At 42.3% G+C, this 14,519-nt stretch overlaps 1 protein-coding gene across 1 annotated transcript in view; it reads right to left on the bottom strand.

The window, feature by feature from the left end:
- Positions 1–7,773, bottom strand: part of WDR72 (WD repeat domain 72) — a 175,100-nt gene extending 167,327 nt beyond the window's left edge. Inside the window, exon 1 of the mRNA XM_084894070.1 lies at positions 7,717–7,773. The gene's annotated coding sequence lies outside the window, so the exon portion shown is untranslated. The remainder of the gene's footprint in view (positions 1–7,716) is intronic.
- Positions 7,774–14,519: the final 6,746 nt, after the last annotated feature.

Below are 14,519 nucleotides of genomic sequence, written 5' to 3'. Positions count from 1 at the left end.
CAGGCTTCTCTCTTAGAAATATTCTGTTTTTTTCCATGGGCCACTGTCTCCTTCCTTGGCTCTAACATCTATATCCCTTCTCCCAACTTCAACACAAACTGACATTGGAAGTCAGTCCACAGCCATCATGACAATTCTCATTTCCTCTCAGAATAAACATGGAAGGCACACCCATAGGCAGGAATATGGATTTATTTGGAGAAACCTCCCTAACTCCCCTGATGCTGGTGCTTTCTGACTGGACAGAAAACACTGACCCTCTGCCAATAATCCCACCTTCTTAGAGTACTCCAGGATCCTAGCAGAAGCTTGATTAAAATAGATTTACATGGAGAAGGCCATGGATGCAGAATTTCATGGTAGTTTAGAAAGAATAGGAGAGGGAGGATTAGGACTTGAAGGTTAGAATCCAACGGAATTTTAGTCTTACTGGAATATTCCATTTTAAAAAAGATATGTTCTGGGACCTCCAGCCCATTCTAACATTCATTTAAGACATGGGTGGTGCAACCATTCTTCTCATCTTTGTGAATTTCTGTCATGATCAAAGGCAAATCCTATCTCCTTTTGATACTCCCCTACCTCACTGCTTTATAATTGACTTCCTAGTCTTGGGTCCTCCCACTTTCCCTATTCCAGAACACATTCCCACTTTCTGCCTTAATTGTCCTTTCCCCTTTTTCTTAGTCTTAAGACATAGTGTTATAAATTCAATTCATCAAGTGTTTTTTTCTGAATGGTAACTAGAATCATGAGTATTCCAGATGTGCCGGGAGTTTTTCCATGCATTACATCACTTCACCTGTGCACCCACCATCAGTGTTATTGAGAAAATATGCTTGGTAAACCTAAATCCCGTGGCTTTGATAGCATCCTAGATCTGTCTGACTTTAGGGACCATCCTCATTCTCAAAGGGGTTGAGAGTGAGTGAATTCACTCAATAATGACACTAGTACCTGTCATAGCTTAGAGTTCCTGTTTACAGACAGACCAACCCACCTATTTTTAAATCCAAACAAAACAAACACAACTGAGTTTCAACCACAGTGGTGGTTAAGTTGCCAAGTCACTCTTTACTCTGAGGGTAAATGTATAAGTAGATTTTTTTCTACTTAATCTGCAAGACCTATTCATTACATGTGTAGAAGTGCATGCATGGGCAAGATTGTTTTTAAAGCATTGGAGCATAAAACAACAACAAAGCCCATAGTAACACAGGTGCCATGGAACAAGACTCACAGTACAAATTTGAATTTCCAAATTGTGATGACTTAATGCAGTGAATGTCACAGAGGCAGCCAAGGGGGACAGGGAAGAGCTTGACTGGACCGATAGGCCAACAGAAACCAGGCAAATGTAGCACTTTCTAATATTCCCAGCCTCTGCTTACTCTACAAGGGAAAAAAGTTCCTGGCAAGGAGTCCTCTCTCATCTCTGCTCTGCTCTGCTCAGTTTCTACTGGCCAAAGAATTCACTATCCAGTGACATAAAGGAATCTCCTGAGACATAAATAAATACCCAACACCCATAGTTTACGGATATATGTAAGACTGAAAAGGTCTGGAAAAGATCCAAACCATTTTAACTAGCAAGAAACTAGCTAGTAATGCCTGGTTTGTATTTCTTGGAGGAGGGGCACCAGAAACACTTATTTCATTCCACACAATAATTCACCACAATCAGAGGGAGCACAGCGAGGGCAACGCCATCTCCCAGCTGCTGATTACATCAAGGGCTTGCAGCACAAATTCAATTTTATGATGTTAATCTCAGCCTGCCACTCAGAAAATTTCTCTGAGGGATATGATTTTTCTCTGGATTTCATTTTAAGAATGATTTTCTTCATCCACAATCAATAAAGATATGTTTTCATCAAAAGACTCTATCTTGGTAGAATTCAATTGGCTATTTCAATCCCTTTTGGTGACACAATATTAATTAAAATAGTTTATGTTGCACTTCAACTGGAAAAAGAGGCAGCGAAAATAGCAGCTACTCAGAACATATGTTCTATACACAGGAACACAGAGGGCAGAAAATAATTTTCTCCTTCAGTAGACAGACATTAGCTATTCAAGAGAGTTTCTCCGACTTGGTTTACATCTGTGATCTAACTTAAAACACAACAACAACAATAAGACAAAATAAAGGAAAACAACAACAACAAAATCACTCTTTCTGTATTTATTGTTCAATAGGAAATCAAAATGCACAGAAAAAGATGATTCAAATGCTCACCTGCCAGTGCCTCAGAGGAGGAGAAATAAGTATCCTTGTGCTCCTGTGACCTGATGGGGTATTAAAAATCACAGTCACTATTTCTCTTAACTAAAATAAAAGTATGTATAATGCTACTAAAATTTATTTTTACTTTCAGTTTCTAAATAGTGATTGTAGTTGAATACACTGTATTTTTCAAAGCAAGCATCTAGAATTAGCAGAGTTTTCCCCATTTACAAGAGAAAAGAGGATGGGCTGGCATGGCGCAGTGGTTGAGTGTTGACCCATGAACCAGGAGGTCCCAGGTTTCCTTCTCATGCAGGGAATATGCCCAGGCTCAGTCCTGGAGGAGGCAGCCAATCAATGTTTCTCACTGATATTTCTAACTCTCTCTCCCTCTCCCTTCCTTGATGTGTCTAGCTCTCTATCCCTCTCCCTTCTTCTATCTCTAAAAATCAATAAAAACATTTTTAAAGAAAAAATTATAAAATGCGTCACAAAAATAAGTAAACTTTGTTTTAATAGTGGTTCCAAACATAGTGGTTAATTTGCTTAGCAAGTATTTACAAAGCGCCAACCATGTGCCTAACTCTGTCACCCCTTCAGACTGAGAGGAAGGCTCCAGTCCCCATCACCACACAGAGAGAGGGGCTAAGGCCTGGTTCCTGCGAGGTATATGGAGCACTCATGGGAGGCTGCACCCAACCCTGGCTAGGGAGAGGATCCAAGAGGGCTTCTCAGGGAGGACTTTAATTACTGTAATATTCAGCTGGTAATTTACATTCACACTTAAAAATGCTTAAGGTAAGCTTAGTCTCTAACCAGGTCTCTACAGATGGAATCTTTTTTATTTTCATAGGCTTGAAACCACCCAGCCATTATATCTTAAAGTGAGAGAGTGATAATGAACTGTTAAAAGAATTTATTTGAGCAAAAATAGATTTGAATCAGGCAGTACCAAACTGTAAGAGGTTAGGAAAGCAGCACCGATAGGATAGCTCAGGGAGAGATTTTATAGAGAAAAGGCAGAAGCAAAGTAAGGAAATTATTTCGTGGCTATAGCTAAACATGTGATGTATGTATAGGCATGCTGTCTAACTGAGCATGTGTGGGAATGCCCACACCTGTACCTGTGATGAGAAAGCTCAATGTTTATGCATGAATTTCCCTGAGTCAAAATAAATCCCATACTTTGTTCAGGGACAAAACAATTTGGGAAAGGCTCTTGCTCTCCCTCTTGCTGAAATACATACATACACACACACACACACACACACACACACACACACACACACATGTCATCGTCTGCAGGCTTGTAGTACAGCACCTTCATTCTCATGAAATCTTCTCAGAGTGGTTGGTCTTTTTGCAATTACCGAGTAATTGCACCAGGTTTAGTCCGGTAAAAAAATCTTAAAAACTGGAACTAAACTTTAACTCTTTTGAGGCAGGACAGTAAGCTAGAAAAATTCCTTAGCAAGTGAAATGGGGAAACTGAGACAAGGCCAAGGAATTTACAGCCAGCTAATAAATAAATCACAAGATCTTATCTTCCCTAACCACCCACACATAGAAGCAAATAGCTTTGCCCTAGCAAGACACTCAGTTGATTAGAGCCAAGGTTTCAGGTTTGATACCCAGCCCGGGACCCTATAAAAATTAACAAATGAATGCACAAATTGATCTCTCTCTCTCTCCCTCTCTTTCTCTTTTCTTTCCTCTCTCACTTTATAAAAATCAATAAATACAAACTTTTTTAAAAGCAAGCGGTTTATTCCAGACCATGCAAGGGCAGACCAGCCTCAGTCCAGTCCCTTTCAGGGGACACTTTGAGCCTCTCCTGGTTGATATTTAGAACTCAACTCTCACCTTTCCTTTTACTCCCTTTATCTGAGCTTAGAGTGCAATAACTACTACTGTGATTATTCCTGTCTGTTACCCGAACAATACTATGAATGCTTAGAGTGCAGGAACATGTCCCTTTTTCCTTTGCATTCTATCCTCAGGTAGTTCAACATGTATCAGAAAGTGAAAAATGCTGCAGGGCAAGTCCAAGTGTCTCAGTTATGAATAAATATGATAGGGCTCTAAGAGTTGCCTCTTCTTTCTTCCCTGAGACAGGTCAGTGGGTAAATGAGTGTAGCTGTAAGGTCTGCACAAAAAGCAAAAGACAAATGTAGAAAAATATCCTTGGTTATAGAAGTGCATTCCAATTTCTACTAAAACAGCCAAAATCTTGCTGGGCCTTCACAATCCACTGCTGACTCAGTGGAAACATGCAGTCAATTAACCATGAGGTTGATTAATTACAACTTCCTCATCCTGTACTTGCTTATTAAAAAAAAACAAAAAAAAACAACAAAAAAACCATACATAGAACTTGACATTTTTTTTTTTCAGGTTAATTATCATCTTGTTAAAGTAAGAGGGGAGAGATCAGTGTTAAAAACAACAATTCTTACTGTAAAGAGAAAACCACAGGCCCTAAATGGTGCCATTCTTGCTGAAAAGCCCAAATACCAAACCTAGATTTAATACCTAATCTAATTGAAGTTTCAAGACTCCCAGACATATAATATTAATCAGTCTGGAATTTTCTGGTCAACACCAGTGAGGTCATCTGTTATATGGGCCCTCTCCATTCCCCCACCTCCCACCACTTGGACAGAGTCAATTTGCATGATAAAAAACTTCCCCCAAGACACCTTTCCCTTACCCAAGAGTATTCCCCTTTTTCTTTTGTTAATAACTCCCCCTGCCCTACTTCCCATAAAGACCTCCCATTTTGAGAACCTTTAAGAGCACTCCTGGTTGCTAGATGGGATGCTGACCCATTTATAAATCTCCTAATAAAACCTATCAGTTCTTCAAATGAGTGTTTTATAACACTACCATTTATCAAGTTATAGACACTGTGCTACTTACATTATGTGCATCGCTTCACTTGACCTCCATGACCCTAGTAATTATTATTATCTTTATTCTAAACTTGAAAATGAGATTGGAGAATATATGTAGCTTGCCCAAGATCAGAGCTGGAAAATGGAGAGTTCCATCAATCTCAGCACTCATGCTCTTAACCATGGCACCACACTGCTTACTTAGGTGGGGTTGGGGCAATGCCCAGCAAGTTGGGACACCTTCTAGAAACTCTAGAAGAGACTTCTCTAGAGCAGTGATACCTACCTCTAGAAATAAAGATTTGACTTTTATACAAGAGTTCAAAGAGATCTGAATGTCCTTTTAGTAAGAACAATGAGAACCTCCTTATTTTGAAGAAAAAAATGGCATATATAAGTTTTCCAGAATTAACTTGGGAACTTGCCAAGACTCCAAAGCTGATCTGGAACTAGAACTCAGTGCACAGGTTCCCTTGATCCTCACCTCCTCTCCCTGCCTCTAATTCAGTCTAGAGCAGAACTAAACATAAAAATATTACCACCTCACTAGGAAAAAAAATAACTATTCATTCAAAATAGGGTTCCGGAGAGATGCCCTTTATAATACACTGACAGAATTATTAATAAGAGATGCCACAAGTTATAACAGTATTAAATACCAGAAAGAGTAGGTGAATTTTCAAGCCACAAAGACATCTAACTGAATGTAGAAATCTTGAAACTTTAAAATATTCCTCATATCATTATTGTCAAGGTTCCATAAAGTCCTTTATAACCTAAATACACTTCTAGTATAGTTGATCCCATGTTAACCAGACCTCATATTTCTTTTTATAAAATACATTTTATTGATGATTTTTTACAGAGAGGGAGAGGGACAGAGAGCTAGGAACATCAATGAGAGAGACACATCGACCAGCTGCCTCCTGCACACCTCCTACTGGGGATATGCCCACAACCCAGGTACATGCCCTTGAGCGGAATCAAACCAGGGTCCTTTCAGTCCACAGGCAGACGCTCTATCCACTGAGCCAAACTGGTTTCGGCCAGAACCTCAAATTTCTAAGGCATTCACTCTATTGGTAGATTTCACACACAGAGAGAGGCTTAACAGTGAATGTTTTTGTTTTGTTTTTCCAATATACTTTTTATTGATCTCAGAGGGGGAGAGAGAGAGAGAGAGAGAGAGAGAGAGAGAGAGAGAGAGAGAGAGAGAGAGAGAGAGAGAGACATCAATGATGAGAGAATCACTGATTGGCTGCCTCCTGCATGCCCCCACTGGGGATCCAGCAGGCAGCCCAGGCATGTGCCCTTACGGGAATAGAACCCTGACCTCCTGGTTCCTAAGTTGACACTCAACCACTGAGCCATATCCGCTGAGCAACAATCGATGTTTTGTTAATATTGAAATTAATTTTAAAACATCTTTCCTCCAAAGAGGAATTCAGTGGAGTTCCAACTTTTGCAGTTTAAACAAATAATCACTTCACTAGACCACTTCATGGGCAGTTAGTTTCCTTTTCTCCTCCTCCCTTGGCTTTCTTTACAGAAAACATTTTGATAATGAAGGAACTAAATCAAGGAAGGCTAAGGAACAAATCAGGAGACCAAATGAACCACAAGTATTTGCGTGGCAGCAGTGGGTGCATTCCTCTCCCCAGGCGGAGGGGAGCTGCCCAGTGTGGGGGAAGGGGAGAAAGGAAGAAGGGGGAGGAACCCTTTCTTTAGGTAAACGTTCCCAACAGGTGACCTTGAAGTCACTTAGTCTATAACTGGAAGAGGGAGGGAGAAAACGTTAAGGTCGCTGTATTGCACCATTCTCTTTACACCTTGGTTAAAAGTTTAGGTAAGGACCAAAACATGCTCTAACGAATGAGGGAGGAATCAGAAAGAACCCATCGCGAAGGCAGTATTCCTAGTATTTCATCTTTTCCAGATTTTTGTCCGTGGTCAGTGCAGACATCACACACACACACACACACACACACATTTCCCTGCTCTTTGTCCACTTTACAGGTGACCAAACTCCTGTGTCTGCCTTGGTTATCGCTGGCTCAGCCGCAGGTGCGCCGGGGTAGGTTTTGGCCAGGCCGGCTCCCCAACAGCCCGGGGCTGTCACCCCTGCTCTGGCTCAGGCCCACCAGGGGGTGTCCCTGGCTATGGGAATCAATTTGGAATTAAAGTAAAGGACGCAGATTCCCTAGCAGCCAGACTTCCGAGTCGGGAGGAACTGTCCTAAGAAACAGGCGAGCCTCTAAAAGTCTCTGGAAGCAGCTCCTCCCAGGACCACAGGCAGGAATACTGAGCCCCCTGCCAACTCCCCGCTCCCCATCCCTACCACACACACACACACACACACACACACACACACACACACACACGGACGGACGGATGGTTTGATAGATGCGCAGCCTGGGTCACTACTGTGGCAACATCTGGACAGTCCCACCTGCGGAAACTTGGAGCCGAAGAGGATGAACCCACTGCTGCGTGCGCTCACCTTCCTTCCCCGCCAGAGGGCTCAAGGAACAGAGCCGCACCCGGAGACGCCCCGCCTGGGATCCGAAGCCTGAGCCGAGCCAGGGGGGGCCTCACCTGAGGCTCCTTGCAGCCGGACAGCAGCCTGGGGGTCCGAGGGCTGGACAGCGGGACAGCGGGACCACCCTGTGGGACCGTGAGGCTTCCACCAGGCCACGCCCCTTCTCCCAGGGTCCCGTCCCTCCCCAGGTCTGCTCCACCCCTATCTCCAATACCCTCCCTCCCCTTCTCCGCCCCCTCCGCCTGGCCAGGGCTCCCCGAGCCCCGCCCTGTGGTCCCGCCCTCTCTCCCTCCAGCTCTCCCCGGGCCTTGGCGGCTGGAACTGGCCCACCCACAGCTTGGAGGTGCCTGTCCTTCCAGGGCTGGAGAGAACTGGCGCTAATTGGAAATTCAAGGTAGGCCAGGTGAGGTGGCAGGGACTCGCCCAGGGCATTAGCAGGGACGGGGACCCCCAAGATTTCCCATAAGGCAGGAGAGGAACGCCCCTCAAAACTGCATCCTCCTCCTGCAGGGAGGAATGAGATTCCAGGTATCTAGAATGGGTGGAAAAGTCATCAGAGAAACCTGCGTCCTAACCTAGGAGTGGCCCAAGGACCAGAACTGAGGGGTGGTTTAGAAAAATGGGAGGGACAGATTGTTTTTCTGCAGGTTTCTCAGTTATTTTAATTGACCCTTCAAACCCTCTGGGCAGTTTAGTCCTGGGTTCCTGAAGCAGGTGGGGAGAGATTTTAACCACTCCCTGTTCACTGACATCTGGCTTTCCAATATTGAGGCAATTTGGTCAGGTACACGTTTTAGGTCTGTTCTGAGGTCAGAGTTCACATATCGTAGATCTTCCTGTGTGAAACCCCTCAGACTAGGACACTCCTGGCGCCTTCCCAAAGTCCCTATCATTGGTCCATCTGGAATGTCACTTTCCCCCGGGTTAGGTGTTCCTGTGGTTCACCCTCGGGATTTCCTCACTTCCTCTGCCCATAGGTAACACTGGTCACAAATAACTGACATTGTTTGTAGCTTGGCTTCCCTGCCTGAGAGCTGAGTCACATAGGAAAGGTGTTTTAGGCAGCAGGAGTGGCACCAGGTGTCTGGCAGGTGGGGTCAGATCAAACGTGGGTTCAGCAACCTGGCCACTCAGGTTCTGGCTAAGAAAGACCCAACTGTAAGAGAACATGTATTTGATAAATCACAGACATAGAAGAAGTAATTCCTAGAAGAAATGGGCTGAGGAAAGGAGTTATGGAGGCAAGAGAAGGGCCTTAGGAGCAGGGGAGTGAGGAAAGTAGTGGGAATGCACCTGGAATGGGGTGGGGGAGGGACAGGCATCTGGCCATTGCGCTCTGGGAGGGGGAGTTCTGCTGGGTCCTCTGTCCAGGGGTTTATCTTATTGATTGATTGATTGATTGATTTAATCTTTATTGTTGAAAGTGTTACATTAACCCCTTCCCACTGCTCCTATTCCCTCCTCCTCCCCCAAGCCCCCTTCACCCTATAGTTTGTGTCCAGAAGTTATGCATAAATGCATACAAATTCATTGGTTGATCTCTTCCCATCCACCCTCCCTTGCCTTTCTTCTGAGGGTCAACAGTCTATGATGTCCTAAGGGTTTTAAAGGTGGAGATTTGAGGGGAGGTTCCAGGAAAAGATCTCAGTAGAATACTCAGCAGTTTTCCAGGTGTGTTCTTTCAGGGTGTGGTCTCCACTAGTTGATTGGCGGGCACCAGTAATAAGGGGATCATTATTCAATGAGCTGGTCCTGAGGTCAGCTTTGGGTGGTTTTGTTGCTCTTCTGGGCCTGGAGCTGAAATACAACTGAGACCAGGTGTTATCTCTAGGGAGGAAAGGCCAGAGGATCCAAATCTCCAGACTGGCCTTATGCTAGGGAAGGAAAAGTCACCCTGGGGGCTAGGGCCCACCCTGCAATTGTCCTTTGGGAGGTACCTGGGGCTTTCCATCCTGGAGAATCGAGCCCATCTTCCTTGCTCTGCTTATGCCTCTCTAACTGCCTACCACAAATGCATCATAAATGTTGTTGAATGATGACATGCATGTAACAGATGATTAAGGCACCCCAGGCCCAGTTCTTTAAGGAAATTCCCTCACCTGTCTTTACCTTATAAGTCTGCAGGATCTTATCTCACAATTGGTATTTCCATCTCCTCCTCATCCCCAAGTTTCATCCTACCTCTGAACAGAGTCGTCTTCATTTTCGTAGAGGTGCTGGTGTAGTAAAAACCTGGGACTTGGCTCCTCTTGTCTGAACTCTGCAATAACTAGCTCTGTGATCTTAAAGGTCTTCAATCGCTCTGAGTCCTAGGCCAAAGTCCTAGGTAGGTACTTTTAGGGCCCACCAAATTGTAAAAAAGATTTAAAAAAACTATTAGGGTAAAGAAAGTTATATAATATTGATTATTTGGTCTGTATCGGAATGTGGTTCTTAACAATGTTCAACTTTACTCAAAACCAGTAACCCTGGAAAACAATAAGTTCAAGAAGTCTTCCCACCTCTTTGTGTTCAGAAAATGGTTTACTACAAATGAAATGACTTTCATAATACTTACTAACAAAACTTACTTTGTTCATCTATGATAAGCTACTCACAGATCCTTCAAATACCCCCTTTTTTTATTCCCTCACTGAGTCCACGAAATTTGTGCATGAGTAGGGTCTCTAGGCCTGGCCAGTGATCAGGGCCGATCCGGGCCTTCCAGCTGCCAGCTGGCTCTTCCTTCCCTGGCTGCCAGCTGCTGGTTGGGGCCCTCCTTCATTCCATGCTGCCTCCTGCTGATCAGCATACATCATATTGATTTGACCGAACTCCAGGTCTCCCAGTCGAACTCCCAAGGGGACACCTTGCATATTAGCCTTTTATATATATATATAGATTCCTATCTCTAAAATGGAGAAGTTGTATTAGATAGGCCAAGATCTCTTTTGGCTCCCAAAATAATTAATTCTGAAGCAAAATTTAAAAAAAGAAGAAGCAAGTCAGACCTTGTAGACTTGAACAGAAGAGCAAGGTTGCAGCTGAGAGCCAAACTAGGCACGTGCAGGTATTTTATTTGACTAGCCTGGTATTGTGGTTGCCATTATTTTTTAAAATTGGATTTGAATAGTAAAGGACTCACCTCTCTTTATAGTCTTCACCGTTTGTATTATCTCTTTGGCCGCTGAAGACATTTAGTTTCTGTTTCTATAATACTTTGTGCTCTCAGAAAATTACAAAAACGCCTCCTTCCTTTTCTCCCTGCACGTCAACAGAGATAGCTAGGCAGTGATACAATTACTCTCTATATCGTAGGGGTAGGATTGGGCATTTGATCAAATGGACACATTTCATTTATAATTGAAATGTCTTTCTTTGGTATTAAGATGCTATCCCTGACAACCCTCTCATTTTTAAGCTCTGAAAGATTTTTACCAGGTAAAATAAATATCCCTGGAGGTGTGTGGTAATTTAAATTGTAATAGATTCTGTGGCATATTATTATACCAAAAAAAAAAAATGAATAGAAAAAAATGCGCAAATAAATTAGTTTGGTCATTTCTGAGGGGAAAATATCTGTGATGTTTTAATACATCTTCAAAAATGTTATGATATTCTTCCCTTTGGTGGAGCCTAATTTCCCTCCCTTTGAGTGTGGGCTATACTTAGTAACTAGCTTCTAACAAATTTGATGAGTGAGGAATGATGAATTGTCAAATCTACATCCTAAAGTGACATTGTAACTTCCATTTTATTCTCACTCTTTCTTGGAACACTCTCTCTAGAGGAAGCCAACTGACATGTTCTTAGGGCATTCAAGTAGCTCTAGAGAGAGGCCTATGTGGTTAGGAAGTGAAGCCTCCTGCCAATAGTCATTATAAAACTGAGGTCAACTCATATGAAGATACCATTAGGGAAATGGATCCTCCATTCCCAGCTAACATCTTAATTGCAACCTTGTGAGAGACCCTAAACCAGAACCATACAGTTCAGGCACTCTTGAATCCTTAATCCACAGATACTCTGCTATAATAAATGTCATGGTGATTTGTTACACAGCAATAAGAAACTAATACAAAAGTTATTTAAGAAACTTTCCTGATGATGATACCAATAATATTGGGCATTTTTAGATGTTTCTGCAGTATAATGTTTTCTATATCTTCCAAAGACATTTTTGGTAGCATGATCTATGTGGACACTTATCATCCTTCTTAACTACCCAGTCTTTGACCCTGTTTTTTTATGTTTACAAAATCCTCACCCTCCTGATGATACAGGGCCTATATCTTCCTGGAGAAACTGCAAACCCATGCCATTGCTTACTCTTTAATATTCCATTGCACACAGCACATACTCTAGGCCAGGGGTCCTCAAACTTTTTAAAGTGGGGGCCAGATCACGGTCCCTCAGAGAGCTGGAGGGCCGGACTATATGAACTACTAATTCCTACTGTAACACCTCGGCTGCGCTCACTGCCCAAAAAACCTGGCGGGCCGGATCAGACTCCTCTGTGGGCCGCATGTGGCCCACGGGCCATAGTTTGAAGACCCCTGCCTAGGCCATGCCAATCAGATTCACAGCCCCAGACAAAATCCATCCTGGTGAGAGAGGTGGCAGCACCACAGCTACATCTGGTTTCCAAAGGCAGAAATCCAAGGCTTCTGGCTGCTGCAACCAACCACGTGCAGCAGAGGTCTCAGTGTCTGTGCCCAATGTTGGTGATAGTGATGCCTCCATGGTACAGTGATGCAGTGTGATTCTGGACTTTGTTATGACTACATACTATCCAGTCTTAGTTGTTGTTTTTTATTCCCCTTTGCATTTAGGTTAGCAAATATTACTTTCTTTTGCATACAGCTAAAAACCCTGACTGCAAGAGGCAGATACTGTCTCCATTTTAAAGATGAGAACATTGAGAACCAAATTTGTTAAATGATGTATGAGTAGATACAAGTAGCAACTGGTAGAATTGGAATACATCAATTAGTTCAGATTGAGCTAAGAAAACACTTAACTTTAGCATTTAAAAGATGAAAGGTTTACACACTTTAAAAAATATGTTTTTCTTTAATTCAGATGAAATGCTGCTCTTCTGCCCTGGCCCACATATTAAATGTCAACATTATGGCATTGAACCCCCTACTGCTTCTGCATGGACCATGCTCTTTCAAGCTTCCTTGATATTGCGCAGATATTTCTTTCTGCAGATGCCTTTCTCTGCCCATCACTGCCTCCCATCCATTTTAATTAATTTGGCTCTTCTTCAAAACCTAGATTTAGTGATGATTCCTCTTTGCAGTCTCTCTAAACCCTAATTATTCTTACCCACTCCTCATGCTCTCCCAGGATTCTGTTTCTATTCATGATAAAATACTTGCTAAGCTTGTTTACCTGTCTTACACCCATGTCATCACAACAAAAGAAACAGAAAGAGTCCAGACTCTGCCCAAGCAATGGAGGCTGTCCTGAGAACTAAGAGGCTAGGAAAAAGTTTTTATGCTGAGCAGGGACCCTATGCCTTAATTCCATCAACTGAAATGATGCTTACAACTAAGCATATAACCTTATACAGTATACTGGAGACATTTTCTCAAAAAAAAAAAAAAATGATTCTAGAAAAAGAAAAAAGTAAAAAGCATGCCAGTTCCAGCATGTCATACTTGCAGGAGTTTTATCAAAAGGTTTATGGAACTTGGGGACTCAATAAGGGCTGAGTCACATATGTTATCACCTGTTGGGAATGGCTGAAGGCATTTCCCCAAAACCTGAATAGGATGATTGTTTGCTGCCAGAGAGCTCAGGGCATCTAAATCTACATGTTATTGCCTCCTACTGGACAAATACCTGAATAGCCATAGGCTATTTCCCAATCTGACAATGCTTCTGTAAGGAAACTCACCCTTTGAAGTGTGTATCTCCACCTTGCCTTAGGACAATTTGTGTTAATAAAAAGCAAGGGGTCCTGAGACAAGGAGGACTTAGCTCCTTTAACTAAAGATCCTGGGACCCCCAATGCCTTTCAAAATTATCTTTCATCTCTGTATTCTTACTACAGTTACACATGGCCTTTCTCTAGATTGCTGAACCCTTTTTAATGCTGGAACAAGAACCCTGGCAAAACATCAAGAAAATAACTTTTTAAAGTTTCTCAAGTAAATGAGTGACTCTGAAGGTCACTACTTCACAAGTCCAGCACTTACACAAATAGTGTCCACTCAGATTTTTAGTACATCAATTTCACATTTTAGCAAGAAAGAAAGGATCACCAGAATTATGTGGCAACCTCCAGCATGAAAGAGATTAAAACATATCAATTAGAAAAAGGAAATTAAAACACACACACACACACACACACACACACACACACACACAGAGACCATTCAGGGAGCAGAATAAAATTTCAAATAAGAAAATAATATTTTCAACTCTGGACAGTGGGACTCAGTTGGTTGAACTTCATCCCATTTAGGGAAAGATCACTGGCTTAATTTCTGGTGTGGGCTCAATCCCCATTATGGAGCTTGCAGAAGGTAGATGATCTATGCTTCTCTCTCATCCTTCCTCTCTCTCTAAAATCAATAAAAACATTTTTAAAATAATATTTTCTGGGATAGAAGAATTTGAATCCATGAAACAAGATTAAGACACTATATTCTTAAAAAGAAATAGAGAATGAAAAGTTCTTTTGAGTTAAAGCAATGCTAAAAATGTATACATTTCCATAGAAAGATTAAAAAACAAAGTCAAGTCAATCTGTCTGAAAATAAAAAAAGATAAAGAATTAACAGTGGGAAAGAAAAACTAAATTAACCCAGGAGTCCCAATATCTTACCAACCATTCTCCTAAGAGAGAACAGAGAAAAGGTAGAGTTTG

The sequence above is a fragment of the Pipistrellus hanaki genome, assembly GCF_964339955.1.
Source record: "Pipistrellus hanaki genome assembly, chromosome: 1".
Classification (NCBI taxonomy): domain Eukaryota; kingdom Metazoa; phylum Chordata; class Mammalia; order Chiroptera; family Vespertilionidae; genus Pipistrellus; species Pipistrellus hanaki.
This window is presented reverse-complemented; position numbering and strand designations above follow the sequence as displayed.